Source organism: Delphinus delphis, chromosome 16, assembly GCF_949987515.2.
Source record: "Delphinus delphis chromosome 16, mDelDel1.2, whole genome shotgun sequence".
In the NCBI taxonomy this organism is placed as follows: Eukaryota; Metazoa; Chordata; class Mammalia; order Artiodactyla; family Delphinidae; genus Delphinus; species Delphinus delphis.
Window position 1 is genome coordinate 49,747,729 of NC_082698.1, and position 4,348 is coordinate 49,752,076.

Here is a 4,348-nt window from a genome sequence, read left to right on the forward strand (position 1 = left end):
ACTTTCCAGGCATTTCTTCTACTGAATTGAAATGAAGCATTTTGGATTTGAAAGGCAGAGCACTCAGAAAAGACAAAATGTGCTTTTTAATCTGGCTGTGCTGGTAACACAGTTATACCTCTTTGTCTTAAAAGCTGACTCTTAGACATTTTTGAATTCCTAATCCCTAAATGACCATGAGTTTAGAGTTTGGGGAAAAGTCTGATGGAGATACACTCAGTTGTTTTAATCACAAAACCAAGTTTTCCTTCCTGTATATTTGAGCCTTCTGTGGCTCAATATCCCCCTTTCTCCTGGGCTGGGTGTCACCCTACTGAGCACAACTATGTTCACCAAATGCACATAACAAGTAGATGTGTTCACACAGACACATATGACCATGGTCACCAACCCATCACCACCCTCACCATCCCAGTCCCTCCAGCAAATGGCATTCCATTGTGACTTTCACACAACACTAGTTCTGGTGGAGTTTATATCAGTATGGATCCACTCAAGAGATAGAAATTACACTAGTAATTTTATCAGAGGATAGTAGATATACAGAATTGTAAACCGGGTATAAAGTTGTTCACTAGGTATCATGGACGTGGCAAATGCAGGAAGCAGCTCCCACCCCAGAGCTGGGCAACAAGGGGAAGACGTTGAACTTATCGAAAATGAGAAGCTTCAGAGGAAGGGCCCTGAAAACTGAAACTCAGACCCCCAGGGCCGGTGTCTGAGCTTGAGGGAGAGGACCCATGGGCCTGGGCCTGACCCTGTAAGGAGGTGCTGGTATCTCAGAGAGGGATGTAAGAAAGTTGGCTCTGCAAGTGTTGGGAAAACTGCAAACTGGCTTCAGCTGCTGCTACAGGAAGGAAGTGCCTCTGCCAGGGCAAAGAGTTGTTGCTGGGGGGGGGGGGGGGGACACAGTAAAAGGCAGCACAAGGCAAAAGGAAACAGACAAGAAGGAGCTTGTCTGCCTCTTCTTCCTCCGGCCTTCTGTCTCTACCTAGCGTCCCCTATTTGAAGGTCCCATCAAGGAGAATCTAGTCAAACAGAAATGTGATTTGCAGAGGTCCAGCCTCAACATGGCAGAGCTAAGTATGGAAAGATGGGTCTGGAGGCAACAGACAATAACCAACAGCTTAAGAACTGATACACCCATTGTGGGGGTGGAAGGAGTTGTATAAGTAAATAGATTTGGGGAAAACTGGGTTAAGAAAGTGTAAATATCAAAGTAAAATTGTAAAGTATCCTTTGCCTTAAACTATGAGCCCCTATGGTTTTCCATCTATTGAACAAAGCTTTTTCTTACTTTAGAGAAAAAGTAGCTGCCATCAAGAACACAGGAACCACTGGAGGAAAGATGGAGGCTCTGACTCAGAGATGTTCTTCTTTTCCATCAAAAGTGAAGGGGAGCTGGAAGTTCTTCTGGTTCTGGGAGGCGGGAATGAGAGGAGGATAACGAAAGAAATCAGGTGATCAGATATAAGAATCTTGGTTGCTAAAGCTCTAGGAAAAGAAGATGAAAGAGTGACAGAAATTCCAAGGAGGTTGAAGGAAAAGCTGTTTGGAATTCTTGGAGGGAATTCCCCTCAACAGAGGGCCTGGAAATGACACGGGAGCAGCCACATTGTGTGCTTAGGAAGAGGGATAACCAGAGACAGCACCCCTGCTCTCTGCTCCCTTGTGTCATGGATGAAATCTAAAGTTCTGTGTGCTTCCAGGATGTAGGAGGAGGTGGCGAGGTACTAAGACCATGCGCTTTCCCTGAGGTCAGTGTGAGCAAGAAGAAAGAGTTCCTGTGGCAGTGGACATCTAGTTAGAAGATATGACCTAAATACAGGGATTTGAAGGGCCAGCAGGAGCCATAGTGAGGTTAAGTTAGCACAGAGTCGTCAGGGAACTCTGATTAAAAAAAAAAATAGGTCATGGATTTCACCAGCCACAAACGTGAGCAGTCGATACTAGTTGGATGCCAAGTGTCTGGGCAGGGTGACGGACATCACTACAGAGGGCTCGTGAGTCCAGAGGATGGCACAAGCACCCTTGTGTAAGGCAGTAGTCCCTTTCCAACCTCCCTGAGGACCCAAAGAAATCTTCAGCAAAAGAAAAACCAATCCCGGTAAGGAGTTTGAACTTTGAATTTGACTAAATATTTATGAGTTTATCAAAACAACATCAAGCTAACTTGAAAGTGATTTTTTTAAATGGAAGAGAATGAAATTACTTTAGGTGATGAGATTTTTCACCACCACTGCCGTGTCTCTCCCTCTCTCCCGCGCTCTCTCTCTCTCTCTCTCTCTCTCTCTCTCTCTCACACACACACACACACACACACACACACACACACACAATTTATCTAGGAGGATACAGGGGGCTTAGGAAAACGATAAGAGACCAAAAATAAAATTAATCATTTAAAAACCTTTCTTTTTTTTACACCTGAGCATAGCCTGCAATTGTGAAACTTTCACTACACAGTCAATCAGTTGCCTCCATCACTTGACCTCTCCAAACTTTTACTATAATAGTGAGCATGTGACTTGCTAAGAGGAGGAAAACACTGTTCCCCTGAAAATGTCCTTAGAGAAATGTACTGTAGACCACCCTTTGGGAAATCTGGATCATGTTTTACTAAGCATCTACTAAATGCAAATAATTGTGGAATCATTTACCCTGAATCGTCACGAATCCTCAGATAGGCAAGATAGCATTATGTCTGCATTACAGGTGAGGAAACTGAGTCTCAGAGAGGTTAATTCATAGTCAAGATCATACACCTAAGTAGAGTAAAACTGCCATTCAAGTTCACATCTGTTTGGTCTCAAACCCACTATATAAATCAATATAAAACCAAGTGCTAAATAGAATAAGCACAAATTACAAACAAACCAACAAAACTAGACCATACAGAAATAGAGACACAGGTGTAGAGAACAAATGCACGGACACCAAGGGGGGAAAGCGGCGGGGGGTGGTGGGATGAATTGGGGGATTGGGATTGACATGTATACACTAATATGTATAAAATCGATAACTAATAGGGCTTCCCTGGTGGTGCAGTGGTTGAGAGTCCGCCTGCCGATGCGGGGGACGTGGGTTCTGTGCCCCGGTCTGGAGGATCCCACATGCTGCGGAGCTGCTGGGCCCGTGAGCCATGGCCGCTGGGCCTGTGCGTCCTGAGCCTGTGCTCCGCAACGGGAGGGGCCACAACAGTGAGAGGCCCGCGTACCGCAAAAAAAAAAAAAAAAAAAAAAAAAAATCGATAACTAATAAGAGCCTGCTGTATTAAAAAATAAATAAATAAAATTTAACAAAGAAAACAATCCCATTTACAATAGTATCAAAAATAATAAACTACTTAGGAATAAACTTAACCAAGGAGGTGAGAATTTGTACAGTGCAAATTTCAAAACACTGATGAAAGAAATGAAAAAAAAAAACAAAATGAAGAAAAACCCAGACCGTAAGTGCTCTGTGATTGGAGCCAATAACCCTCTGTCCTTAAGACAAATACAAGAAAATAGCTTAGAAATACAGTTGCCCAGAGGTCTAAGCAAAAGCATTTACCACTACATTTCAGATCATCTGAAGACAGATTATTCCCACTTTATTTTATCTATCCAATTTTTCTTACAAAATTGTCAAGTAGTATCTCTAGATTTAATTTAATTAAAGTTGGCCAAAGGGCACAAAGACAAGGAAACATACTTTGTAAGAACATATCAGATGCTATTATCCACAGTGCTGCTCTTAATCACTGCAGAAGTCACAGAGGGCACCGCTGAGCTAATTTTTACTTTGTATTTTCCTTACTAGTTCATATTCATATCATCTCTGGCATCTCACATTATTTCAGTTCCTCCATTCTAAAACTGGCACGTATATAACCACATGGCTTTTCAGCTCTCTCCTTCCCTTCCACAGTGATATTTTAGGTAGCCAAGGTGGTATGCACTGTTTTAAATTTTTTGCCTTTTATTCACTCTCCGTGGCATTTTGACTCCTGAACCCCCGCTCTATTAATGATTCAGGCAAAAGCCAAATACAATTGACTAGTAATCAAATGTAGTGGATTCTTTTCAGTTCTCATTCTATTTGGTTTATCTGCAGAAGTTGACGTCAGTGTAACACCCCATCATTTATGAAAACCTCACTCTTCTTCCTTAATTCCTATGATGTCACTCTCTCCTGCCTCTTACACCTCTGACAGCTCTTTCTCTTTTTTGTCAAGTCCTCTTCCTTCCACTTTCTCTAATGTGATTTGCAATGTCTGTCTCTATCTACCTAAAACTAAACTTGTAAATACCCATCTTTTCCCAACTCTGAACCAATGGAAGCTCTTTCTAATCACTGACTGAAC